Source organism: Felis catus, chromosome E1, assembly GCF_018350175.1.
Source record: "Felis catus isolate Fca126 chromosome E1, F.catus_Fca126_mat1.0, whole genome shotgun sequence".
Lineage (NCBI taxonomy): Eukaryota > Metazoa > Chordata > Mammalia > Carnivora > Felidae > Felis > Felis catus.
Genome location: NC_058381.1, coordinates 48,339,281 through 48,366,635, shown reverse-complemented (window position 1 = coordinate 48,366,635; position 27,355 = coordinate 48,339,281). Strand labels below are relative to the sequence as shown.

At 52.0% G+C, this 27,355-nt stretch overlaps 1 protein-coding gene across 2 annotated transcripts in view; it reads left to right on the top strand.

The window, feature by feature from the left end:
- The first annotated feature begins 191 nt into the window (after positions 1-191).
- Positions 192-27,355, top strand: part of CACNG5 (calcium voltage-gated channel auxiliary subunit gamma 5) — a 42,642-nt gene continuing 15,478 nt past the window's right edge. Inside the window, exon 1 of one of the 2 annotated variants that reach the window (XM_045044644.1) lies at positions 192-305. The gene's annotated coding sequence lies outside the window, so the exon portion shown is untranslated. The remainder of the gene's footprint in view (positions 306-27,355) is intronic. The other variant, XM_023243849.2, reaches the window with a different exon arrangement.

Below are 27,355 nucleotides of genomic sequence, written 5' to 3'. Positions count from 1 at the left end.
AGGTGCTTCCCCGAGACGTGCTCACCTCCCCGGGTGGAGCCCAGCAGCCGCAGGGTCCCGCGGCCCGCCCTCCGCTCGCCGCGCGGGGGCGGGAAAGCCCCGCCCTCGGCCCCGCCCCCTGCCCGCCCCTCCCTCTGCGAGTTCGGGGCTCCGGCTGCGGCGGCGGCTGGGTCACCCGCGCGGAGCGGTTCGGCCGGACGCGACGGGACGGGCGCCCGGGAGCCTGGCGCCGAGCCTCCCGCGCGGCGCGCCGAGCCGGCGAGGCACCTGCGACCTGGGTCGGGGGCCGCGACCGCTCCAGCGAGGTAGGAGCCGGGAAGCCGGGGTAGGGAGGGTGGGGGAGACCGGCTCTCCCATCCTGGGGCGCGGGGTGGCGGTGGGGGGGGGGTTGGACGACCTCCCGCCGGCGCCTTGGCCCCTGCGCGCGGCCGCCCCCCCCCCCCGATTCCCGCGGAGCCAGGGGCAGCGGCCACACTGCCCCCCGCGTGCGCGCCTGCAGGTCAGGCGCGGGGAAGGTAGGGGCCGCGTGGTTGCGGGTGCGCGTGTCCACGCCTGTGTGTGCGCGTGTGTCCGTGTGTGTGCGCGCGCGTGTCGGGGATGTGCGGGGGAGGAGATGACGCCCCCTGTTCGCCGGCGCTGCTGGGCAGTTCTTGTTGCCCACTCCAAAGCTGAGGGCACACTCGCAAGACGGGCTTGAGTGGGGCCGGCAAAATTATCCGCGTAATGCGGGAGGGAAAGCCCCCCCCCCCCACACACACACCTGTTGAGCTGGGCTGCCCACCTGTGCCTCGAATTCCCCGCTTCTCCCGCGTGACCGCGGGGATGGCGAGGATGCCCGGGTCCGGCGGGGTAGGGCAAGTGCCCCTGCCAGACGCCGCGGAGCAGAGGTGGACACGCAGGGGAGCAGAGGGTGGCGGGCATGGGGATCCGCTGGCCGGGGCTGAGTGTGAGCGCTCAAGCCACGAGGCACGCACCGAAACATTCCCCCCGTCACTCCAGAGCCTCCCTCCTCCCCATGTTAATTACTTGAACTGCCTTTGACCTCATCCTCATTGGGCAATTGATGAAGGTTAGTTCGTTAAAAAATTTAAAGCGAAGTCAGATGGTCACTTCTTGGGACCGAGAGGGATTTAAGAGGTAATTCCTGGAACGTGGCGGGGGAGGGCAGAGGATCCTGTTCCGAGCCCCTCCCAGTGCTGACCCTGCTGGGTGCGGGGTCGCAATGGCCAGGTGCAGCCTTGGGCTCTCATCCACCTTCTAGAACTCGCCAGCCACCTCGGCGTCCGTGTTTATGGTTGAGGAGGCTCTTGTTCAGAGAAAGGAAGGGATTCACCCACTTTGTGGGATTATCGGCGACTAGACGGGAGCTGGACCCAGGACAGGGTTCCCAAGTGAGAGACAGACGTCACACTCCAGCTGTCACCTGTGCTGCGTCCTGCCCCACACCATCCCAGGGAACAAAAGCTGGGACTTTCTTCTTGGCCACATTATGCCACTCTCTCATCTGTCTCAACCTCAAGGCTTGATGAATTCACAGCCCGGGTTGCAGGGAGGGCGGGGGGACTTTGGTTTCGAGCTGACATTCTGGCTTCAGGACATCTCAGGTCCGCAGGCATCTTGGTGACAGATCGGCTGTGCCTCTCTGCTGACACCACAGCCAGCACCCCTCCCAGAGTCTCCTGCCTGCCTGAGAAGCCCTAAATGTGCCTCACTTCTCCGCTAACGTGACGGCTGGAGAGAGCTGGGGACATCCTGTCACAGGGTCAGGTCCCCAACGTGCCTAGAAAAGGTGAACTTTGTAGCGGTGCCTAAGGCATCCCCATCCCAAACTTCTACCTTCGTCTTAACTTGTGGGAGGCAGTGGACACCCTGAGGGGCGGGGGGTGGAGCCAGGGCCGCCCTGTCCACGTGTGTCCAGTTGGTGAGACCTTGGCATCCTGGCAGCAGGCTTGTGAGAGCTCAGCCGCTCTCAGGCTGTGAGCTGGGGTTCTGGGACTTGGGGCGGGGGAGGGGAACGCAGGGGGGAGGTCGGCTGAGTTGGTCACAGTTGGCTGGAGGAGGCAAGCCTGATGTCGTGGTGGAAAACACGGGCTCCAATCCCAGCTGGATCACTGACTTTGTGACTTTGGCCGAGTCACAGAAACACTTGGAGGCTCAGTTTCCTCTTCTGTAGAATGGGGCCGGGACACAGATGTCAGTGGCGGGCTCCATGGCGGTGTTCCGGGCTGCTAGTCTCTGCTTCCTCCAGCCCCCAAGCCTGACTCTCAGCCACTGTCCTTGTGGGAGGTGACTGTGAAGCTAGGAGCCCTCATGCCATCCTGAGCATGGGGGGGAGTGGGGGGCGTGGCGGTGGTGTGAGTTTTGGTATCAGGGTAGCTCACAGATTGAGCTCGGGGTCCCAGAAAGTGAGGATGCGAGAGTTGGAACCCAGTCTCCACCAAGCCCTGCCTCCGGGAGAGCTCGTGCTTCTGCCCTGGCTTCTAGCCACCAGTGTCCTGGGCCTGCCCACACGGCCTCCTGACTCATTCCTAGGTGGTCACCGGTCATGTGCCTGCTCTTTCCTTCCATCCTGGATTGGGGTCAGCCTTCCTCCCTGGCAGAATCAGGGCCAGCTACGTGTGACTTCAGAGGCACCAGGAAAACCCCTGCCTGCCACCTGCCAAATGTCCTGTCTCCCCAGCCCTGGCTGCCTGCTGCCTAATATTCCACCGTTAGAGACTCCTTCCTTTCGCTCATGGCCTCATACCCACCCATTTGTCAGCTATGAAACCTTGTGACTCATTTAAAAGCTTTCGGGACCCGTGTGCGAGGGGAGAGGGAGAGGGCAGAAGAGAGAGGGGAGACGAAAGAAGGTGGGGAGAGCAACAGGGAGAAGAAAGTGCTTTGCCAGCCTCAGAGTCTACAGAGAAAGGCCCAGTTGTGAGCCCGAGGAGGCCCCAGAGGGAAGGAAAGATTCAGGCAGACGGGGCAGGGCAGGCGGCAGGCAGAGGAAGTTGTGAACGTCCAGTGGGAATTCTCAGTGAGAATGTGGGGTGGGTGGCCCGCGGGGGCAGCAGGTGTTATATAGAGGTTTCCAGCCCTCTGCCTGGGGTGGGGTCTTTGCAGCCCGTTTCAGAGGTGAAATAGACCCAAGGCAAAAGCCTCCTTCCTTTTCTGCCGCTCCCCCTTCCCCCCGGCACACGGCCATGTGGTGGTTAATGTATTCTAGGGCGGTGTTCTCTGCATTTGGAGAGCCTGGGCTTGTCACGCTAGCTGTTTAAAGCTGTCAGTGGTAATTTGTTAGGTCAGCAAAAGGCCTGGGCTGAGCAGGACCACGGGACCTTTCAACTCCTGTGATGCCCTGAACATCCCACGTCCTTCCTCAAAAGAGCAAAAACCACATCATTCACTCAGACCCACAAGTCTCCTGGGCTGCCAGAGACCCGGAGGTGCAGGACTCGGCTGGGATCACCCTCAAACGTGGTCCTCAAAGATCTCCCTTGTGGAGGTGGTTCCTTGCCCCGGTGGGCGTGTGGGGGCAAGTTTTGGGGGGGTATGGGGATGAGAACTGACCGTCCCTGCCCAGGGGGTCCATGGACAGGCTGGATGCGGGGAGAGGCAGGCCAGCATCACCCCGGCCCTCAGAGAGCCTGGAATATGTCCTGACCGCATAGCCGTGAGCTGTTTGCAGCCCATCTGAGCACCGCAGAGAGCAGAGCTGAGACCAGAGAGAAGTTACAGGTCACCAGTATGACCTGTTGGCCATGAACTCCCCAATGACAACCATTTAAAAAAAAAAATTGAGGTGTAATTGACATTTAACGTTATATTAGTTTGACGAGCATTCTTTTCAGTTTATTTATTTATTTTGAGAGACAGCATGCAGGTGCACAAGTGCAGGAAGGTCAGAGAGAGAGAGAGAAGGAGAGAGAGAATCCCAAGCAGGCTCTGCACGTCCACACAGAGCCCGGTGCCGGGCTCGAACCCACGGACCATAAGCTGAAGTTGGACTCTTAACTGACTGAGCCACCCAGGAGCCCAGTTTGATGAGTGTTCTTGAAGATTAGTCTCAGTGCTGTCTGTTCTTGGATGATGATGATAACGGCAGCAACTCTTCATTCCAGCACAGTCATTTATTGAGCGCCTACTGTGTACATGGTGATGACTATTCTGTGATGAAAATACAAATGTGATATGACTGGCTTTCGGGGCCAGATTATTCTTTGGCAGGGGCTGTCCTCCGTGTTGTAGGATGTTTAGTAGCATCCCTGGCCTCTGCCCACTAAATGCCAGTAGCATCCCTCCTTCCGTGGAGACAACCACAGATGCCTCCAGACATTGCCTAGCGTCCCCTGGAGGGGGAGGGGGGCAGACTCGCCCATAGCTGAGAAGCACTGGGGATACAGCTCTGAACAGAACAGACAAAATTCAATCCCATTCCCTGAGGAGCAAGAGTTCTGAAGAGGGAGATGAACAATAAATATGCTCACGAGGGAAAAATTTAGTAGGTTGTCTGTGAAAATGCTAGAGAGAAGGACAAGGCAGGGCGGGAGGTTTGGAGGGTGGGGGTGGGGGTGCCGTTTTCAAAGGGGCTCCTACCCGGTGCGACCAAGAGGCTGAAGAAGGAGGAGGAAGAAAGTGAGGCAGAGATCTGGGGAGAGAGCCTTCCAGGCAGGGGCAAGAGACAGTCTAAGAGCAAGGAGGACAGAGGTGGCCGGGTGGCAGCGGACTTTGGAACCACACGGAGGGGAGTTCAGATCCCGGCCCAGTCACTGGGTAGCTGTGTGTGGCCGTGGGCTAGTCCCAGAACCTCCCTGAGCCTCGGCTTTTGCAGGGACTCGGGCCCTGTCCTCAGCCCCTCCCGCTGCCCGTGCCAGCTCGTGTGTCCCCCCTTCTCCGTGCACGTGCCAGTGGGAAGCCAGAGGGCAGGCAGAACCCCCTCCCCCCTTTCTCCCAGCTCCAGGCTCTTGTTCTGGACAAGTGCATCTATTCACTGAGCTGCAGCAACGCCATCTGGTGAGGTCAAGGCCAATATCTCCGGAGGTCAAGAGAAGTTCAGCCCTCCAGCTCCCCTCTCCCTGTCCCCTCTCCCCTCTTCCTCTCCCCTCTTCCTCTTCCTCTCCCTTCTTCCTCTCCCCCTCCCTTCTTCCTCTCCCCCTCCCTTCTTCCTCTCCCCCTCCCCTCTCTCTCCCTCTCCCTTCTCTCTCTCCCCTCTCCCTCTCCCCTCTTTCTCTCCCCCTCCCTTCTTCCTTTCCCCTCTCCCCCTCCCTCTCCCCTCTTCCTCTCCCCTCTTCCTCTTCCTCTCCCTTCTTCCTTTCCCCTCTTCCTCTCCCCCTCCCCTCTTCCTCTCCCCCTGCCCTCCTCCTCTCCCTCTTCCTCTCCCCTCTTCCTCTTCCTCTCCCCCTGCCCTCCTCCTCTCCCCTCTTCCTCTTCCTCTTCCTCTTCCTCTCCCTCTCCCCTCTTCCTCTCCCTCTCCCTCTCCCTCTCCCTCTCCCTCTCCCTCTCCCTCTCCCCCTCCCCCTCCCCCTCCCCCTCCCCCTCCCCCTCTGAGGGCTGGGGAAATGGAGCCAGAAACATAAAGCAACTGCCCTGAAATCACAGGGCTGGTAAGCGGTAAAGCAGGGACGGACCCCAGGTGTCTCTGACGTTCAAGGAGGCAGGCTCTCCCTGTGCAGCTCTGTGCCGGCAGCCGAGGACATGGAGGCATTAAAAGGGGAGAGAAAAGTCTTGGGAGGGAAGGAGGGACACGACATTTCAAGGGCTACACTTTGGAAGGAGGTCACCAAGTTTTGATGACCCTCCTTGTTTACAGTTTTTATTTTCTTGTTTTTGAAGTAGTTGTGTCACGGCAGAACAATTGGGAAATGAGACTCATTGTGTGTAATTCCAGAGAGCAGACTCTGAATGGGAAAGGAAAAGATGTTAGGGGGGGCAGGGGTAGCGCTGGTGAAGCCTCAGGCACCCTTCTGCTTCCTTGGTGTTGCTGCCCAACATGGGGTTCCCCCGCCTCCCCAGAGTTCAAGGTCAGGCTGCCTGGATCACCACCCAGCAAGGATGCTGCAGGAGGCGTTCCTGCCCCAGGAGTCTGGACATGCGCGAGCCCCTCACGGAGGGAGACAGCATGCCATTGACTCAGGCACTTGCCCAAGGGCGGAAACTGAGGCAGCTGGCACGGGCTGGGAGTGGGGGGGTTGGATGGAGGTGTTGGTCTTGCGTGGAAAGGAGCCAGTTGCCAGCTGGCCCTAGGTCAAGGAGGCAAGAACCCCTGGAATATGGCAGTATTCCAGCTGCCCTCCCGGTGGGGATTCTCGAGCAAAAGGCAGGGGCCGCACCAGGAGCTTGGCATGGAGGGCTTGGCTGGGCAGGCTTGGCTCCCTGGCTCAAGTGGGAGAGCCCGCGTCGGGGAAGGGGACACTCTGGGGACCTGAGATGATGAGCCACAGCATGTCTGTGCTGTCCACCCCAGGGACAGACCCCCTCGAGAGCACGGGTCCCGGGTAGTCCTCCCGTTAAGAGGAGACAGCAGGGATGACTGTAACAGTAATAGAAACTAGCCTCTGTTGGGCGCTTATCACATGCGAGGTCTCGTGTAAGGTTCCTGCTGTCCAGTCCTTACGAGATACACCGTGCTGTCGTGTCCCTTTGCAGACCGGGGACCGGGCTTGGCTGGTAAGCGTTGGCGTGGGGGTGTAAACCTAGGCTCCCATCGTGAATGCCCCCGCCCCTATGTGGGGCAGAGGATGGAAGGAGCTCCGTCATCGCTCCATGCGACCTCGGGCACGTGATTTTACCTCTTTGAACCTCACTTTCCTGAACTGTAAATTGAAGGGCAGAGGAGTTACCGTGCAGGGTTGGTGCAACGATAAAATTAAAAGGGAGACAACAGACATCATACGACGTCAGACAACAAAATATGCCCAGTATGCGGTGGCCTATCGCTTTGTCTTCCTGGCCCTGTGGACACGGAGCTTGTCACACCCTCTTCGTGATGTCTGAAAGAGGTTCTGCTGAAATCTGAGGCCAGCGGATCCTTCTAGGTGCCTTGTCGGTGACCTTGGCACCGAAGGCAAGATCAAGTGTAAAGGCAGTGGATATAATCATTGCTCCCATACGTGTCCCCTGCTCTGGGCCTCCCATGCTGACCTTATCTAACTGCCAGGCAACTCCATGAGGTCATTACCGTTAACCATATTTCATAGGCAAAGAAACTGAGGCACAGAGAGGTCAGTTAGCTTGCCCAAAGTCAGCCACAGCATAGGTAGAGCCACAATTTAAACCCAAGGAGCCCAATGGCCTTTCTGAGATCCTTGGAATTTGTAAAAAGGGAAATGTTTCCAAGTCACCGGGCCCAGGGTCTGACTCTTCCAAAATTCTCTTCTCCTTCCCTTCACTTAAAGCAAAAACACTTTGGGGCACCTGGGTAGCTCGGTTGGTTAAGCGTCTGGCTTCAGCTCAGGTCATGATCTCGCTGTTCGTGAGTTTGAGCCCCACATCAGACTCTGTGCTGACAGCTCAGAGCCTGGCACCTGCTACAGATTCTGTGTCTCCCCCGCTCTCTGCACCCCCCCCTCTCTTTCTCAAAAATAAATGAACTTACAAAATTTTTTTTAAAGCAAAAACACTTCACCAGACAGGAACCAAGGGGACGTAATGGACTCAGCTCAGGGGTCACTTCCTCCAGGAAGCCTTCCCAGATGTTCCTTAGCTAGGGACCCTTGCTTGTGCTTCTATGGCATTCCCAGCACACCTCCATCAGCCGACTTGCCCCCAGGACCGCCAGCATCCATTCTTCCCCCCTTCCTCACTAGGTCAGGGGCTTGCCAAGTGGTGCCTTCTACCTGTTTAATGACCTTCACTCCTGCTGGTTACAGGAATCCGTGCCCATGCTTCCTTTGCCCTTTGCAGATCTGCTCTCACCCACGAAGCTTGTGTTCACCAGTGGCATTCACGATACCTCCCAGAGGTCAGTTACCAGGCGTTAAAGGCAAGTTCGGGACTTCTGTCCCTGGGGTCCGGGGCACGAGGTCTCGGGCTGCTCCTGGAAGCAGCAGAGTATCTGCTCCCGAATGTGCAGTGACAAGACCTTAAAAACATGTCCCACCTGCCCCGCGGCTGCAGGACCGTGTGGTGGGTAAAAGGCGTGGCCAACAGAGGCCGAGTTCTCCGACGCGAGGCAAAACCGGGAGGGAGGCTGGAGTTTGCTGAGCAGTTACTTTGCGCCGGCTGTGTGCCCAGCACCTCGTGTCTAGACCTCCTCTGATCCACTCGGCAACCCCCACTGTCCCCGCAAAGCAGTTGCTTGTATGCACACACTTCTGGCCTGCACTCCTTGAATTGTGTGGTGAGTCGTGCTCTTTGATATAAATAGATGCAATCCTCAGGGGGTTTGTGGTGAAATACACATAACATAAAATCTCCCTTCTTAACCACCTTAAAGCGCACAATTCAGTGGCACTTAGTACATTGAAACACTGAGCAACCATCACCACCTTCTAATTCCGGAACATTTTCATCATCCCCAAGGGAAACCCACCCACCAAGTCCCTCCGCCAAGTCCCTGGCAGCCACACATCTGCTTTCTGTCCCCATGCATTTACCTCTTGCGGACGTTGCATGTAAATGGAACCCTACAGCGTGTGGCCTTTTGTGTCTGGCTTCTTTCACTCGGTGTGATGTTTTCCACGTTCACCCGTGCAATGTCAGTGCTTCATGCCTTTTTAGGGCTGGATGATATTCCGTTGTGTGGATATGCCACATTTCGTGTATCTGTTCGTTCATTGACGGACATTTGTTTAGGTCTCTCCCTTGGCAATATTATGAATAATGCTGCTCTGAATATTCACGTACCAGCCTTTGAGCACCTGTTTTCAGTTCAAGAGCTTTTTAACTATGGTTTCCCAGGTTCTATGAACATGGGAGCTCAGCGCAGTTAAGTAAGTTGTCCCAAGGTCGCGCAGCTGTTCACAGGGAGAGCCAGAGCTTGAGCTCACGTGCTCTATGCTCTTGACGGTGAACCTCTTCTCTTCCAGTGCTCACAGGAGGCCGGGGTCTTGGGCTCAAGCTTCCTAGGAACGTCGCTCTGTTCCTGGCTCCTGACTTGGCACCTGGCATTCCCCTGCCTCGCATGGCTTGCCCTCCAAACAGAGGTCCCACCGAGTGTGGCGCCGGGAGCATCATCCTGGAAGCCATGAGCAGGAAGCGTTGGCACGCCAGGAAGCAGTGCCTTCCTCCATGGGATAATACATTCAGACAGCACCCACCGCCAGCCATCGCCCTGGGAGGCAAGCGACTTCTTGCGCAGATCTCACTTGCTCTCAAAATAGGTGGCTGTTCCCTGGCGGGTGACCTTCACTTGTACGTCTTCATCCTGGAGACCCCAGGCGCCTTGGTCAGCCTCCTTGCTTTTCAGGAGAATGCCAGGTGCTCTGGGGCTAGCAAATGCGGAGCACCAAGGCCAACTCCATCCTGCCAGGGCACAAGGCACCTCTTTGATGGAGCCCAGGGCGTGGGCTGTGAGTGATGTGGTCAGGAGGGCCCCCGCCCCCGCCCCGTTATTTCCCGGAGGGGATGCTGTCTCCTGAAGAGGGTAGGCGGGATTCGCTGTGTGCATGGAAAATGCCTTTATTTTTTCCACCACCTGCATCAGAATAGCTGTTCCCACCCACTTTCAACTCCAGCGCTACCCTGAGACCACCTCTGGCCTCGCTCCTGCCCCATTGCAGGAATCTTGACCTTTCTCCTAGGTAGTAACCCTGATAACCCAGGCCACACAACCTGACCCTCCTGGAGTCCACTCCTGTTTGGTGCGGTGGAGACACTGGGGCTCTGTGGTGTCAGAAGGCAGGCACAGAGCCCACGCCTACCTCTCTCCCTGTCTGTGTGACCTCAGGCCGGCGCACGTCCTCTCTGAGCCTCAGACGCACATGAATGGGGAACGTCAAGGCGGCACTCACAGAGTATCATGACAACTGAGTGAGACTGATGTCTAGAGAGGCAGCTGGAATACTGCCTGGTCAACGCAAAAGTTCACAAAGACATGCTTCCCCCCCTGGCTTTCCCTCCCTGCGTTGGTCAAGTGCTCTGCCTCACCTGCTCAATGGGGGCCCGACAGAAGTGAACCTGGGACCTCCCAGGTCTGCTTGCTGCCCAAGCCCAGGTCCAGATCTGAGGCCCTCATTCCAGGGGAAGGCCTTGTCAGCTGTAGAAGTTGTGGGTGGGCTGGCCACAACCCTCTCTGGGCTTCAACAATCGAGAGCATTTGTAGCAGGAATCCCTACCCACCTTCAGATGCGGAAGCCGCACAGGGAGTTCTAGTGTGCAACTCTAGCCGCAGTGATGGTGCATGTTGGTAGAACCATGATGGAATTATGATCAGAGCAAGCCCGAATGCAGAGGCCCCTCTGGGCTGGGCCACGATGCTAGGTTACTAGTCCTTACACCCATCCCTGAGGGGGGTCTATTTTTATCCTCTCTTTATAGATGTAGAAACTGAGGTACAGGCAGATGAAGACAACGTACCCGACGTCACTGAGCTAAAGTGACGGAGCGGGGATTTGAACCCAGAGCAAATCTGAATGAAGGACACTTGATTTTGGTAACTTCTTGGGACACAGCCCCGGGGTATGAATTTGCAGGGGGTGGGTCCTTCCACCTCTCATGCTTCCTTTGCTCTGGGGGCATTGATTGCCCCCTGAGGGCACAATTAAAAGGGCCCCCAAGGTGGGAGCCCCCTCCCAGCCCTCTATATCCTTGGCTGACATGCTGCCCCTCTCTGAAACCTTCTGTGGGACATTGCTCCAGATTTCCAGGCACCCCTCTGCCTTCCCTCCTCCTCCTTCCACAGGAAACTTCCAGAAGCTTGAGGGGTGAGCAGCTGCTGAGTGCCAGGAGCTGTTTCAAGCCCCACATACTCTACTGTGTTTCATCCTCTTAGCACCTGCACCAGAAGTATTATCTCAAGTTCCTAGTTGAGAAGATGGAGGGCCTAAGAGGTTAATTAAAATGTCCAGATGAGAGCACATAGTATGCCACGCAAACTGGGGGGCCGGAGACTCAAGACCAGACATTGGCTGATGATGGTGCCAGGTGTGGGCTGGGCCCTGAGTGTGAGTCACTTCATGCACTCCTCATTATGTTCCTAAAATAGGTGCTGTGACTGTCTCCATTGAGAACATGTCTCTACAAATTCAGACTAAAGTGTTAGTGGCTGATAATGCTATTTGTACCCGTTGGATTTCAGCTCAGCTTTGAAGGTACTTGAGCCCAAGGCAGGTAGGAATTTTATCTCTGCAAGAGAGATGGGTTTGGGGCTATGGTAGGAGCCCTGCCTCCCTTCTTTAACCTTCTCCCTTTACCACCACCCCCATCAGCTGGTGACTTGTTCAGACTCTGCTGAGCAGACGCCGGTGCTGTGAGCAGAGAGGAGCCAGGGCATCCAAATCAGATAAGTGGGTGGCCCTTGCACACTGATTGAGAACTAGCTGTCAACCCAAGGGCCAGCAGGCAACGGCTGGCCATTAAGGGCACACCACTGGGTTCACCCAGCTTCAAGATCGATTCATATCAAAACCACAGCCAGCATTTGTTTTCTGTCCTGCTTCTGTGGAGGGAAATAAAGCACGGAAGGCACAATATAGAGACATCATTCTCCACTATTGATTTCTCCCACACCCTCTCACTTGCCTCTGGACCGGAACGTCTGTCTCCCTCCTGACGGATGTGTTGTTGTGAGAAGGGTGAGGAGCACTCATCACGTGAGGGGCCCCAGGACACCGCACGGGGCAGGAGGGGCTGCAGAAGGGAGTGAAGTCAGCCCAGGGCGGGAGTCAGAAACAGCCCGCTGTGCTCGGTTCCTACCCCGGGGAAGGGCAGGTCCAGCACCGGTCAGCTCAGGGGACCCCTAACACTGAGTCCTGGGGATTGCACTTCCTGGCTGAGCGGCCTCCCAGGGCTCTGTCCTGGGGTCTGCCTGGGAAAGCACCCTGCCTCTTTGCGGGGGAGAATGGGGTGGACACAGGCAGAGGACTGTACCCCAGAGGATGCAACGTCAAGTCCTCCCTGGGCCGAACACCTCTCTCAACCTTGCTTTTCCTGCCTGCAGAATGAATCATGCCCTCCATAACACCATCTTCCGAGGCTTGATAGGAGAATCCAGGGAGGTCACAAACCTGTATGAAAGCATTTGTTAAAAACATCATTAATGCTGAGAGTCAAGGTCAGTGCAGTCAATCGATCAGCAAACACTTCTGCATCCTGTGGTTTCTCCCTGTTTGCCTGACGGCTGACGCCAGGTCCCTGGGTGTGTAACCTCTGTGGGATCAGAAGGTCAGACTATGAAGGTGCAGAGTCAAATAAGCAAGAAAGAAGATGAGATAGAAGAATTAAAACCCGTTCTTCCTCTAGGAGGTGGGTCCCAGGACAGCTCCCTGCCAGTCTGGCGAGCAGCTGAGTTCGGTCAATCGTCAACCAGCTAGTAGAGGTGAGAAAGCAAGTCAGTAGTCTGTCCCGCCTTTAACCCCGTGAGCCACTCGTGGGCCACAGATTCATCCAGAGAGCGTCCACAGGTCTGCCGGACTCCCCAGCATTCCCGTGCTGGTGCGGCTGCTTGCTTCACGACGTCCTTGTACCCCCCGCCGCCCCAGGCAGCCCCATTTCTGCTGCTCTCAGCCAGGCACTGAAATTGACAGGGGATGGGGGCCTGAGGACCCCATTAGTGGCCTGCAGAGTTCCATGTGACTTGGGCATTGCAGACTGAGGTCAGTTGTCCATTAAGCTATGGAACTGAACACTCCACTTAGCAGTGTATATGGGACACAGTTAAATAATGAAAATAAAAATAGAACATCGCAAGAGCCTGGGGCTGTCTGGCTTATGCCCCAGGAGGAAGCAGGGGAGGCCATTCCCGGGAGAGGGGAGGGAATTCACTGTCAGCCTACCTCTGCCATGAAGCTGCTCTTGTATTTTTCTTTATATATAGGTCATCTTTTGTTAATTTTTAAGTTAAAGGTCGTATATATGTGTCTGTGCTTATTATAGCACATTGGGAAATTCAGAAAAGTGGAAAGAGGCAGCCTTCCTTCCTCTCTCCGACTCTGTATTTTTGGGTGGGGGTGTTAGAGATCTCTGGTACCACCCCTAGGAAAGAAAGGGGAATGAAAACCCATCCCCCCCACCCCCCACCCCCCCCCTCGGGCCCCATGCTGCACCACCACAGTCAGCCAGCAGGGGGCGAGTCAGCCACCTACCGTCTTACCCAGTCGGCCTTGTCCCTTAGCTTCAGGAAGACAGCTAATTAAAAAAAGGGGGGAAAGATCATTATGTTATTTTTAAAATGTGGCGCATCCGGGCGCCTGGGTGGCTCGGTCGGTTAAGCGTCCGACTTCGGCTCAGGTCATGATCTCACGGTCCGAGAGTTCGAGCCCCGCATCGGGCTCTGTGCTGATAGCTCGAGCTTGGAGCCTGTTTTGGATTCTGTGTCTCCCTCTCTCTCTGCCCCTCCCCCATTCATGCTCTGTCTCTCTCTGTCTCAAAAATGAATAAATGTTAAAAAAAAAAATAAAAAATAAAATGTGGCGCATATTTATTAAACATGTTTGGGAAAAATAAACAGTAAAGTAGAAAGAATAAACAAATTCATCCATGATCTTACTATCAAAGCATCACTCTTAATATTTTTATATTTTCCATCTCAGATTCTTGTTTTGCAAATTAGCAAACAAATCATCAGTATTTTTCCCCCCACTTATTCTTCATTTAACATCGTCCTACTGTCATTTCCTTCAGTGGCAACATGAGAGTCCGATGGGTGGATAAAGCCACAGTTCATATATAACCCCTCCCTCCAGAAAGGCATTTTGGTGGTTCTGAGCATTTTGCTACTACAAACAACAGTGAATAAACACCTTTGTGTATTTTTGCACTTGTATTTATATCTATTTCCTTAGCAGCGGTTCCCAGAAGGAGAATTTTTGGGACTGAGAGCAGTGAACGTAATTAAGGCTGGATGTATGTTGCCCGGTGGTTTTCCATAAGGGGCACCCCCACTTCATTCTTTTGCCAGCAGAGTCTAAGGGTTACTGTTTCAGAGGTGAAGTTATTTTTTCTTTCTTTTTTTTAATTAAAAAAATTTTTTAATGTTTTCATTTATTTTTGAGAAAGAGAGACAGAGTGTGAATGGGGGAGGGCAGGGAGAGAGAGACACACACACACACAGAATCCGAAGCAGGCTCCGGGCTCCGAGCTGTCAGCACAGAGCCCGATGCGGGGCTCGAACTCACGAGCCGTGAGATCGTGACCTGAGCTAGTCAGATGTTCAACCGACTGAGCCAACCCAGGCGCCCCAAAGTTGTTTTTTTTTTTTTCCTAATTGAGCTTTTTATGTTGAGCTAATTGGAGATTTTGCGTGCAATTGTAAGAAGTCACACAGAGGGATCCCATGAACCCTTTACCCCGTTCCCCCCCCATGGTAACGCCTGCAGAATTACAGCACAAAGCAACACAACCAGAAGATTGACACGGGCGCCGTCTAGATGCAGCTCAAGGGTCTCTCCTGTTGACCCTGGCCTCCTCTCCCCGCCCTCACTCTGGTCTCTGATCCCAGCAACCACTAATCTATTCTCCGTGTCTTCCTTTTGGTCCTTTCAAGAACCTAACATAAATGGAATCATGAGGCAAAGTTTTAAAGACAATTATGGTCAAAAAATAGAGGAAACATGGGGCGCCTGGGTGGCGCACTCGGTGGAGCGTCCGACTTCAGCCGGGTCACAATCTCGCGGTCCGTGAGTTCGAGCCCCGCGTCGGGCTCTGGGCTGATGGCTCGGAGCCTGGAGCCTGCTTCCGATTCTGTGTCTCCCTCTCTCTCTGCCCCTCCCCTGTTCATGCTCTGTCTCTCTCTGTCTGAAAAATAAATAAACGTTGAAAAAAAAAATAGAGGAAACAAACTTACAAATAGAACTATAGAAAACGCAATTTTGAATTGGCGAGTCTCCAGGCCAGCACTGCCCAACAGAAATAGAACGTGAGCCGTGTCATTTAAAATTTTCTGCAGCCGCATTTAAAAAGTATGAAGACATAGTAAAATTAATATATTTTATGTAGCTCAGTATACCATTTCAATGTATAACCAACGTGTTTCCTTTTTAATCTTTCTTTAATGTTTGTTTATTTTTGAGAGAGAGCGTGCACACAAGCAAGGGAGGGGGAGACAGAGAATCCAAAGCAGGCTTCTCGCTGTCAGCACAGAGGCCAGCGCGGGGCTCAAACCCACGAACCATGAGTTCATGACCCAAGCCAAAGTCGGACTCCCAACCGATTGAGCCACCCAGGCTCCCCGTCAACATGTAATCAACGTTTTAAAGACCATCAATGAGATATTTTACGTTCTTTCCCCGTAGTAAGTCTTAGAAGTCTGGTGCGTATTTTGTACTGACAGCACATCTCAGCTTGGACTGGCCACGTTGCAAAGTGTTCCAGAGTCACGTGTGGCTAGTGGCTGCCATATTGGATAGCTCTGCTTTAGTCCACGTTGCACTGAAAACAGACCAGGCTTGTGAGGGTCCCCTTGTTGGTTAGTGGCTCTCAACCTTGGCCACATATTGGAATCATGTGGAATTTTTTTTTAAGTATTGATGCCTCGCCCCACCCCCATCCAACCAGAGAGTAGGATGTAATTCGTCTTAGAAACAACCCAGCATTGGGATTTCTTTTAAACCCCCCAGGTGATAATAGGCAGCAGGGATTCAGGACCCCTGGTTTAATAAGGGTTTGAGGTTGTGTCCTCTTCTATCCTGTCTGGCTGTGGGATTCTTGTAGAGGCCCTGGGGATGCCGTTCTCTTTTCTCCTCTCAGTTCCTGACCCAACTTCCTAGAGAGCAGGCACTTCAGCAGTCACTGAAGGTTTCTGTACCTCTCAGCCCTTCGGAGTCCCACCTCAATCTCTGCCTTGTTCAGTTGGAGACAGTTATCAAGGCTAGTTTGAAAGGGAGATGCCCACAAGTTTCCTCACGAATTGCTCCCAGCCCATCAGCGCCATCTTGTTACCCTGAATATTTTCCCCACTGGGATCCACCTCCTTTGTGGCCAGTCTCGCTTCCTTTCTAGATCAAGGAATAAAGATGAAGACGGGCGGAGAGCCCATGACCTACTTTATGTCACGGAATCCTCACAGCCACTCTGTAAAGGAGCGATCATTCCTGTATTATTGATGAGACTCTGAGAGGCTCAGTGCATTGCCTGAGGCCCCAGAGCCCACGCTTGCACGTCTGGGCTGGCCTTGACCATGTGGGCCAGTGGCATTATGAACTGAGCAGCCAGAGCCAGAACGAGAGTCAGGCTCATCCTGCTTTGCACTTCCTTTTCCAGACCAGGGCTTCTCCGTGGCTGATGGCTCTCAGGCCTGTGAGGTGTGTCGCCGGCTGAAAAGGAGGGAGGGCAGTCTTGTCACCTACTGTCCCAAGGAGGTCCAGTAAATGGTAGGACCCCTCCTTCTTGGCCCTGAGTTCTCTCCCCTGGTTTTTACTTTGTCATCCAATCAGGAAATATTAAAATCTGTTTTAAGAGGCGCCTGGGTGGCTCAGTCAGTTAAGCATCCAACTCTTGGTTTTGGCTCAGATCATGATCTCACAGTTTGTGAGTTGGAGCCCCACATCGGGCTCTGTGCTGACAGCAAGGAGTCTGCTTGGGATTTCTCTCTCTCCCTCCCTGGCTTGCTCTCTCTGTCTCTGTCTCTGTCTCTCAATAAGTAAATAAACATAAACAAAAAATTTTAAACGTGATTAAAATCTGTTTAAAAATGCTGTAATGGGGCGCCTGGGTGGCGCAGTCAGTTAAGCGTCCGACTTCAGCCAGGTCACGATCTCGCGGTCCGTGAGTTCGAGCCCCGCGTCAGGCTCTGGGCTGATGGCTCGGAGCCTGGAGCCTGTTTCCGATTCTGTGTCTCCCTCTCTCTCTGCCCCTCCCCCGTTCATGCTCTGTCTCTCTCTGTCCCAAAAATAAATAATAAATAATAAATAAATAAATAAATAAATAAATAAATAAATAAATAAAAATGCTGTAAGCATTTTGACTTCATCTCTCAAAGGTCATGAGGCCTCTGCTGGGGCACAGATTTCCAGGGACCACTGGGCCACCTCCCAGGACCGAGACGGCCAATGGACTTCATTCCACATCCATGCGGCCACGGGCCCCCTGACTCACAGGGAGGGCCACGCTCACAACCAGGCCATCAGGGCCCACAGGTTGGCCCAGACATTGGCTCATCTCTGGTCACGGGGGCAGGAGGGGAGCAGAAAGCATCATGCTGAGAACTGACTCCTCAGGGAAACGCCTTGTCCCCTTCTATGCTTCTCTGCCCTTGCCCCGTCTTGTTCCGGGCTGTCACCCTGTGGTGGCTGATACATCGTCACGTTTCTGTGTTAACATCCGGGAGGCCTAGGATTCCGGGCTCGTGGATGTTGTTCCTGGGCCCGCAACAACCTGGCCTGCCGTCTGTGTGACCTAGGACTTGGGACTCACTGGGGCAGGGCCAGACCGCATGGAACAAGGGCGGGAGATGGGGCGCTGGAGCGAGGGGAGGCATGTGCATGCCACACACCATTAGAGCCCTGAGTTCTGGTAGAACATGCTGGAGGCAGGGAAACGGTGCTTGGCAGGAGGTATTTATAGAAGGGCGTGCTTGGGGTGCTTTGTAACGTGGCCGGGCCACATTGATCGTCTCGCAAGAGTCCTGAAGCAGCAGTGTGTGTTTCTGGGGAGGTGTGCCCTTTGCCGGGGGCCCGGAGCTGGTCTGTGGACCCCAGTGCTGTCCAGGCAGCTTCCCCAAAGCCAGACCGGTTTTCCTCCCCAGGCTGCCCCCACCCCTCCTTTCTCCCTTCTCCCAGTAGGAAGAATCAGCAGAAAAAGAAACCTCTCCCTTGAAACATAAATACTCTAAGCACGGGGGGGTGGGGGTGGCGTGTAACCAAGAATCACTCCCGAGTGTCTAGCAGAAAACAACGAATTGCTTTTTTCTGCTCTACCCCTCTTCCTCCATAATCGCTGTTTCATAAGGAAAATGTCTGGCTTGTACCATCCACCTGAGTGATGCGAAGGCCAGGGACAAGAGGGCTTGAAATCTTCTGCCCTCGTATCGTAGGCGAGAGGCTGATGATGTTGAGAAAAATCAGAACCAAGTTTTCACCCGCCAGTCAAGAGTGTCCCGTCTGGAAGAGAGAGTTTCCAAGGTGGTGAACTGAGCTCTCTGCGGACACATCACCACCGCAGCTGCCCGAGAACCCGTCTGAGGGATGAACGAGAGGCCGTCCGGCATAGCAGATAATAGGGCCAGGTAGCGGGGTTCAGACCCCAGCTCCCCCACCTTCTGGCTGGGTGACCTTGGGCACATGACTGCACCACCAACCTCCCGACTGTAGAGTGGGGATAATGACGCTGGTTGAGATGAACCGTGTGCACCTACTATGTGCCAGGCGCCTGTTCCTATTTTAAACTGGATGCATTTAAACTAGCTCACCGAATCCTCATCGCCCTGTGAAGAAGCTCCTACTAGTGTTATCCTTACTGTAATAACAGCGCCTCCCAGCAAGGGGGTGTCTTAAGGATTAAGTGAATTAACGCGTGTCAGTTGCCCAGCACAGCGTCTGGGTCGGCCCTGGAATCGGGGAGGCAGAAGGTGCACAAATGAGAGAAGCAACAGACCCAAAATCAGGGTGCTAAGGAAAGGAGAAAAGCCTGGGCCCGGCTCTCTCTGTGGGCTTTTGCAGACTGGATCTGATGGATGGCCAGTGTCACCCAAATTAGATCAAGTCTGAACATTTTTCCTGTCTACACGTATTGAGACACGGGGTGTGGAGTTGTTTTTCATTCCTGGCTGGCCTTTATTGTATCCGATAGCCGTGGGGGCAGTGATGTTATAGCTGGGGCCGAGCCGCCGGTGCTGTGAACGGAAGGAGGCGGCCACATGAGTGGGCTTCTAATTGGCAACAATTAAGACTTCGTGCCATTGAATTACGTAGTTTGCAACCCTCTTGGCTGCTCCGTTTAAGTGGAATCTAAAAGAAGAGGGAAGTATGCGACTCTGCCTTTTCTACAGAGGATTTGAGTTTCCACAAATCCTGCAACATACGAATCCACTTCTGTTGGGGTGGCTGTTAGTGGGGTGTCTCTTTTCACACCGGGCTGGTGATAGGCTGGCCAGGACGTCTGTCTGCCGGTGGACTGCCCTGTCTCCTTGCTGCGGGGGTCCCACACGTGCTGGACGGTGGGGGCAGGACTTGGCAGGGTGGAGGGAAGGAGGGTGTGCCTGTGGTTCACGGCCGGTGGCAGGGCTGGGGGGTGATGGAGGCCCCCGGTCAGAAGGGAAAGAAGTTCAAGGTGCCCACATAATTTACTCAAGAGCCCCCCTCCGGATTGTGGAATTTTTTAACTCTGTGGGTTAGATGGAAGAGAAGGGTGGTCTCCATCACTCCATGGGGGAGAAATGCACAGAGCATGGGCTCTGGGGCCGGACACACCTAAGCGTGAATCTAATCTCTGCCACTTATGAGCTGGGTGACCGCTGTGTCTTCAACCTCGGGTTCCTCCATGTAAAGAACAGATAATAATGCAACTTGGCAAGGTGGATCTCAGGATAAGATTAGGGACGCTCAGTAGATAAATGGGCCCGCCAAGTGGCAATCGTCATCACCCTCCTCATCATCGTGGTCATGGGTTGTCCGGTTCTAACGCTCATCCCCTGGGTCTTCAAGGCGTGTTTGTGCCTGGTATGCATTTGTAATGTGGGCACGTGAAATAAAAATGAGTCTCTTAAGCCAGCCGCGGGGATGAGTGCCCTACACACCCCTCCTTTTACTGAGAGCTTCCATTTTAAGTGCCTTAACATGTATCAGTTCACTAACCACCCCCCCCCCCCCACCACCACCAAAACCACCCTACGGGGAAGCATTACTATAATCATCCCATTCTACAGACGAGAAAGCCATTCAAGTAGTTCTGGATGTGAATCGTTTAATGAAACCCTCAGACAGCCTGCCAACGTGGGTAGGTCTGCCATCAGGAAGTGAATCTGAAACTGATTCATTGAGCCACAGAAGGGATGGGTGATTAGAAAAAAAATAAATAATAGAGGAAATGGAGCCTTGTTCCACCCAGGCCCCCTGGGCACGGGGAGGACTCAGCAAACAGGCAGAGGTGGGGAGCCACCAGAGGGGGGGTGGCGACACCCTGACTTAGGGGAGAGTCACAGCCCACGTGTCCCCTGTACCCCTGCCGGACCCCTTGCTGGTGCAGACGCGACACCCGCTCCTGACTGCTCAGTCTGGCTCTTCCTGTCTCCAGGCAGCACTGAAGGTGGGACCTCAGCCTCCAAGCCACTGTCATGTTCTCATTTCTGTCACGTCGGTGGTAGATCAAGATGGGGAAAGTTGCCCAAAAGGAGGGAGAGGAAGGGGCGTCGATCTCGTTCTCTTGCTCCTGAAAACACGGCCTTAAATGGGAGTTTTGGTTTTTTTAACCTGAAGCCCCTGAACACATCCCTGTGGGATGTAATCACAGGACAGTCCCCTCCCCTTTCTCGCATGGATTCAATGGGGATAGCTCTTCTCTCTTTTTTTTTTTTTTTTAATTTTTTTTCCACGTTTTTATTTATTTTTGGGACAGAGAGAGACAGAGCATGAACGGGGGAGGGGCAGAGAGAGAGGGAGACACAGAATCGGAAACAGGCTCCAGGCTCTGAGCCATCAGCCCAGAGCCTGACGCGGGGCTCGAACTCCCGGACCGCGAGATCGTGACCCGGCTGAAGTCGGACGCTCAACCGACTGCGCCACCCAGGCGCCCCGGGGATAGCTCTTCTTGAGGCAACCTGTACTGCTTGTCTGGTCTCTCAGGAATGCGAAGTTCCCCAGCCAGTAACTGCACCGTCCGGTCCCAAGTGGTAGCCAAACCTTCCAACTCTAGGCAAAATGATAGCAGTTGTCCACCCTTAGCTCAGCTGTGTTGTGGTGAAAGCCTAAAGCCCTGCAAAGGGGTGCAGCTGGCCTCTTGTCTGCTTAGCTGCACTCCTCCCTCTTGCTACGGGTTTTGGGGGTGGGGGCAGAAAGAGGGAGCAGGAGAGGTAGAATTCTTACCTGACTGGCATTCTTCATGACATGGCATAGACTCTCTGGGCTTGGGGGTGTTCAAGGCTGGGTCTTTTTACCACTGTGCTGTCCTTGGGTTCTTCAGAGACACCTCCCCCCCCCCACACACACCCATCCCTAATGCCTTCTAGCTTGTTCCCTTCATGTGAGTTTTGCACTCTCTCATGGTTCCATCCTCAGGCTCTTGGGAACCCAGTGATTTCCTCCCAGCTTCTCTCTGCCAAGGCTCCTTCACCCTTCCTGGCAGCCATCTTGGATGGGACCTAAGTCGCTTCCATGCTGGTGCTATGCTCTCAGGCTTGGCCCACTCATCTGTGGGAACACTCCTACATCCCTTGCCCCCAGCAAACTCTGGCAGTGCAAACCAGCCGCCGAGCAACACTGACCTCTCCTTCACTCCCTCCACCACAATAAGTAGCCAACGTCTCTCTCCTTTTAGATTTTCTAGGCCAGACTCACACACCAGGCCACCGGACTCCCGGCATACACTGAATCCTCTCACTGAACTTGAGGTTAGGGGCAGGGATTTCCCACCCTCCTGCCCTCTGTGGGATAAGGTATTTTTAACAGCCAAGGGCACATCTGTAGCCCTTTCACACATTCTTCTTCACACATCTCCCACGATCTTCAACTCAGTTAACAGTTTCACCATCAGTGTGGGTGAGTACTTTAAGAGTCATGAATCCAGGGACGCCTGGGTGGCTCACTTGGTTAGGCTTCCAACTCTTGATTTCGGCTCAGGTCATATCCCAGGGTCTTGGGATTGAGCCTTGCATTGGGCCCTGCACTGGGCATGGAGACTGCTTAAGATTCTCTCTCTCTCTCTCTCTCTCTCTCTCTGCCCCTCATCCCTATTCACTTTCTCTCTCTGAAAGAAGGAAGGAAAGAAAAAGAAAGAAGAAAAGAAAAGAAAAGAAAAGAAAAGAAAAGAAAAGAAAAGAAAAGAAAAGAAAAGAAAAGAAAAGAAAAAAGAAAAGAAAAGAATCATGAATCCATTTCACCATTATTCCACTATAAGTTTCCTGGGGTGCCCTGCTCACAATTTTGGAATATAGTACCTACTATCTTAGAGATCTCCCTCTCCCTCCTCTCCCTCCTCTCCCTCCTCTCCCTCCTCTCCCTCCTCTCCCTCCTCTCCCTCTCCCTCTGTATATATTTAGATACATAGATTAGAGAGATAGAAATATACATACATATATAAAATACTTATACATACTTACATAGTATAAGTATACTTATATAGTATATATGATTTTTTTAACCCAAGTATCATACTATACACAATTTCTTGGATTTTTCGCCTTTATCACCTAATAATTAATCTTGGAGAGCTCTCCATATTGAACATACAGAGCTTCCTCATACTTAATAGCTACAGTTTGCATTCTATTGTATGGTTGAATCCTAATTTATTTAACCAGCTGCCCCCTCCCCCACAGTTGCTTGCTGTGCATGTAGTGCTGCAGAGATAGGTTTCCACGCACATCTGTGTATAGGATTGTGAATCTATCCATAGAGTACATTCCTGGAGGCAATAATTGCATTTTTAAGTTTCGTGGGTGTCCCCGAATAGAGCTGCAAATTCACTTTCACCAAGTATATATGAAAGTTCCTGTGTCTCACAACCTTGCTAGCCCTGGATATTCATTCATTCATTCATTCATTCATTCATTCTCCCTTTCTTTCGGTCTCTGTCTCTGTCTTTCTAGGGGTTTGCCAGTTATACTAGTGTATTTTTTTTATTGAATGCTTGGTTTTTTTCATCAATTTCTGCTATCTTGTTTTCTTCCTTCTATTTGGAGAAGAGGTTTATTTGCATTTTTTCTATCTTCTTGAGATAGATAATTAGATAATTTACTTTCAGTTTTTCTTTTTTTCCAATACATACTTTTAAGGCTACAATTTTCCTTCTAGCCTAAGTTTGTTTTATGCCACAAGTTTTGATAAGGCATGTTTTTGTCATCATTCGGTTCAACAGACATAGAGAAAATCTTAAAATTAGAGGGGGAAAAAAGGCACACTAGCTTCAAAATAAGTCTACATATATTTTAAACCTACAATATAGTATTATTTTTCCTTTTTAGTCACTATTTATTTAAATTTCCCCACACAGTTACCCTCTTCATTCTTTCTTCTTCTTTCCTGTATTTCTATGCTTCAGTACCAGATCATTCTGCTTAAAGAATCTCTTGAGTATTTATTTTGATGCAACTTTGCTGATGACAGATTTCCTCAGTTTTCATTTTTATGAAAATATTGAAAAATGTTCAGTGTTGAAGGATATTTTTGTTGGGTATGAAATTCTAGGCTGATGATTGCTTTCTTAAAGCACTTTTGAAATGTCATGTTATGTCATGACTTTCATCATTCCTGTTTCTGGTGTCTCTTTTGTTTTGTCATAGTCTTGCCTCTTGATGTGTCTTGTAATTTTTGATTGAAGACTACACATTTGAATGGAAAATTGTAGTAGTTCTTAATGGTGTTATCTCCTCCAAGTAGAATTTACTTTTGTTTTTGGCAGTCTGTTAGATCAGAGAAGATTGCCTACATCCAGTCGTAAATTGAGCTGATTTTAAATAGGCTTAAATATTGTGGAAGCTGATCTCTTACTTGTTCACCTGCAGCATAAGCCTTCCTGAGCCCTATGTTTGAAAGATTGGGCTGTTTATCAGACCTGCCCTTCTTGGTGAGCCCTGAACACCTATTATTGACTCTGTAGCATTATAAGTCTGCTAGAGATCCTCATGGCCTTTTTCTCAGCCTCTCAGATCCACACTCCATATGAACTGGCCTACGCATCAAGTGGAAAACTGTACAACATGTCAGGCTTACGTCAGTGTATTTCCTTTATCTTCTGGCTTTTTCCCAGAAGATAGGGGAACTAACCCCAGAATCATATGTCATTTTTTTCTAAACATAACTCATTGCATTGAATTCATAGATTAATTTAGGGAGAGTTAACATTTTTCTTACATTGTCTCCCTACCTGAAAACATGATACTTTATTTATCAGCCTTGTTTTATATTTATCAATAGTTTTAATGTTGTCTTTATACAGCACTAGCACATAACTTATTAAGGTTACTCCCCTATAGTTTACCATTTTGTTGCTACATAGACAGCACTATATTTTCCAACTGTATTATAGCTGTTGTTTTGTTATGTTACTTATATGTCCACTTCTTTATTTCAATAATAGTATTATTTATAATGTTTTTTTTCAGCTGGTCTTGATGTAGGCATCCATGCCTACCGTCCTCCACTATTGATGATGATTATGCACCTCAAAAAGTCTCAAATCACCGATGTAAGACATTTTGCTTTATAAAGGAGGCTCAGATGTTTCCTGGAGCATCATCAATTGTATAGAAGACTTAGTCTTGAAAATCATGTTGATGTAGTGAGGATAGCAATCAGGGCTGAGCAGAGCCCAGGTGCCAGTCTTCTTTTCTTCTTGGCAGAGATGGGGGAAGAGCTCTTAACTGGGGCACTTTGGAATTCTGTGTGTCCATATAAGGGGACCTTTGTTGTACGTCAGGTAGCAGGGGTAAAAATACCGTTGAAACCTTTTTTAAAAAGCCTGACAATACTTCTAAGAGTGCTAAAATGTTTCATATCCTTTAACCCAGAAATTCCACTTGCAGGAATATGTCCTGAGAAAATACTTGCAGATGTCCACAGGTATTTAGCTATAAGGGTGTTTGCCTATCGTTGTTTACAATAAGGAACTTTTTTTTTTTCTGAAACAGCCCAGTTGTTCCACAGTCGGGAAATGGTTGCATCAGTTTTGGTATATCCAAATCACAGGATATATATATTCTGCAGTTGCTGAAAACAGTGCAGCAAATATTGACGATGTTAAGCAAAATGAAATCAGGCTATACTGTGGTACGTGCAGTATGCTCACATTTGTAATGCATGGAAACAATATATTTTGCATAGAATAATTCAACAAAGAAAGTCATATTAATGGTGCAGTTGCTATCATCACAGCTTATCAGTACCGCCTGATTAAACCGTCTCCCACTTGCCTTGGGGTCTGTGGCCATGCCTGAGGAGAAACATTGTGGATGTTTTGTAGGGCATCTTGTTGGACCTTCAGCAAAATCTTGGTCAGCAATCTCCCCAGCTGGACTTTTTTTTTTGGCAAAAGCAGTGGCCCTTGGTGTATGTTTGTGATGGCTCTTGGTTTCCTCTAGAAACTAGTCCATCAGTAACCTCCTATCAGACACTGACCTCCATTGCGGGAGGTTTGGGCACGCAGTGTCACAGTGGCACAGAGTTGTGCCAGAGTTCTGCCTTCTCACTTCTACAGCCTGGACTCCCGGCAGGACAGACTGACTCTGGCTTTTGCTCTTAGCCGCAGGGCAGGGAGCGCTCGAAATACAGACAGCATATTCCTTGGGTCCTGCTTTTGTCAAAGGACAGCGAATCCTTGCCTGGTAATATTCACTTCCTCCAACAGGCATTAGCATTGTGGGCAGGGAGAATTTGGTGGGTCCAGCATGGAAAACAGAGCACTCATCAGCGCCCAACCAGCAGCTTCGTGATCACTTGGTAGAGGGCAGTGTCTCTAAACTAAGGCGAGATGGGTCCCAAGTTGGGAGAGCAGGACAGTAGTGATGCGTAGACGTCTCAAGGCTTCAGGTGACTCACCTCCTTCTGATGCTGAGCCTCTAATGTGCTTGACACTTAAAAATTCAATACATATTTGCGAATATTATATTTATTATCTGTGCAGAAACACCACCCTGCCCACCACGAAGACACCTTTTACATCATCATGCAGAGCGCTTTTAGCTCCTGAGATGAGAAGAACCTAAAATCTTTCCAATCCAAATGCCTTCGTTGATAGGGAGGCTGGAGAGGGTAGGGATTTGGCAGAGTAGAAATGAAGGCAATTCTGCAGGCAGCAATTGCCACGATCAGAGGGCGATTGGAGAGCTGGATGGAGATGAGAAAGTCCGGGACATTTTGCCCTTTTTCAGGGACAGATTTACCCTATTAAATCTGTTGTTCACTTGTTTTGGGGTGTCAGGCAGTGGGACTTTCTGACCGTAGCACTGTACTGAGATGGCATGAGGTGGCCCAGCCTTAATTTGATTGCACTGCGATAAATCTCACAACAATTCTTACGAAGTTTTCCCTGCTTTACAGATGAAGATACTGAGGTTCAGAGCGGTCATGTGACTTGCCCAGGGTGTGACGTGGGAGAATTGGCATTGCAACTCAGATCTGCCTGATTCCAAAGCCCACGTGCCGTTCGCTCCCCAGCATAGCTGCAGATTCTAGGGATTAAACTGTGACCCTCAGTCCACCTGGAATTTATACCATACTTAGGCGGCGAGAAGAAGATGCCAATCAAATGAGTAATAGAGTTATTTTGGTAATTTCTGCTGTATTACAAATTACCTCAAAACCCAATGGTGTGAAACAACAACTACCATACTTTGCTCGTGATTTTGTGGGTCAGGAATTTGGGAAGTGCTCGGCCGGGCTGCCAATCAGAACGCCCGTTTCTGGCCTCCAAGGCAGTGGTTCTCAGCCAGAGGTAATTTTGCCTCCCCGGGGGCATTTCTGTCTATTACAGCGGGGGTGCATTGGCATCTGGTGCTAGAGGCCAGAGATGCTGCTGAACATCCTGCATCCCCAAATGTCAGTAGGGTCGAGGCTGAGAACCCCCTGCTCCACAGCTTGGTGATCGTGGGGGAGTCGGGCTTTGTACCTGGGGACTGGCTGTCCTCTGCCCGGGCTCCCCAGACAACCAGGCAGAAGCGGCATCTCCTGCTGTGACCCAGCCTCAGAAGTCACATGGGACACATCCACGGCCTCTGTTGGTCAAAGTAGTCACGAACCTGCCTAGACTCAAGGGGAGGAGAGGTGTGTCGACCCCACTTCTCAATGGGAAGAGTGTCACAGAATCTGTGGTCACTTTTTTTTTTTTCGACGTTTATTTATTTTTGGGACAGAGAGAGACAGAGCATGAACGGGGGAGGGGCAGAGAGAGAGGGAGACACAGAATCGGAAACAGGCTCCAGGCTCTGAGCCATCAGCCCAGAGCCTGACGCGGGGCTCGAACTCACAGACCGCGAGATCGTGACCTGGCTGAAGTCAGATGCTTAACCGACTGCGCCACCCAGGCGCCCCTGTGGTCACTTTTTAACCACCATAGAATGTGATGGGGGTCAGCGTGATGGGAAGCAGGCAGAGACACAGGACCACTGGGGGCTGTCCTCTGGTCACCAGCG